The sequence below is a fragment of the Elephantulus edwardii genome, unplaced genomic scaffold (assembly GCF_000299155.1).
Source record: "Elephantulus edwardii isolate Elephantulus edwardi_28Jun2011 unplaced genomic scaffold, EleEdw1.0 scaffold00323, whole genome shotgun sequence".
In the NCBI taxonomy this organism is placed as follows: domain Eukaryota; kingdom Metazoa; phylum Chordata; class Mammalia; order Macroscelidea; family Macroscelididae; genus Elephantulus; species Elephantulus edwardii.
This window is the reverse complement of record NW_006400073.1, coordinates 1971425-1971878: the sequence shown is the minus strand read 5'-3', so window position 1 is coordinate 1971878 and position 454 is coordinate 1971425.

The following is a 454-nucleotide window of genomic DNA, read 5'->3' as shown; positions in this document are numbered from 1 at the left end:
CCTTTCAGTGAAATGAGACTACCCAGGATAAGGAAGTCAAGTCATGATGGCCAGTGTACTTTGTCAGCACGACAAACTTAAACATCTTTAATGTGTTTCCAGCCTTCAGGGTTGTTTTTTTGGTTTGTTTTTCTCACCTTAGGATTTAGTAAATTGAAATCCTAATAAAACATTTCATACTATTTGTTCTAAAGCAACTTATTTTCATAGGAAAATAAAAGCCAGCAGCATGGTTTAAATGGATAGACTATTATTACAAATGTATATGTAATTTGGTTCCCTGAGAACCTTGAAGTAGCGACTAATTATCTTTTGCAACTTGTAAGTTACAGCAGTCTCCATGAAACACACGTGACCATTTTGCCGTTTGGTAAAAGCAGGCCGTTAGCCTTCACATTCCCAGTACGTACATGTTGGTTGTTTCCTGTGTACTTGTGTAATCACAGTTGTTTGT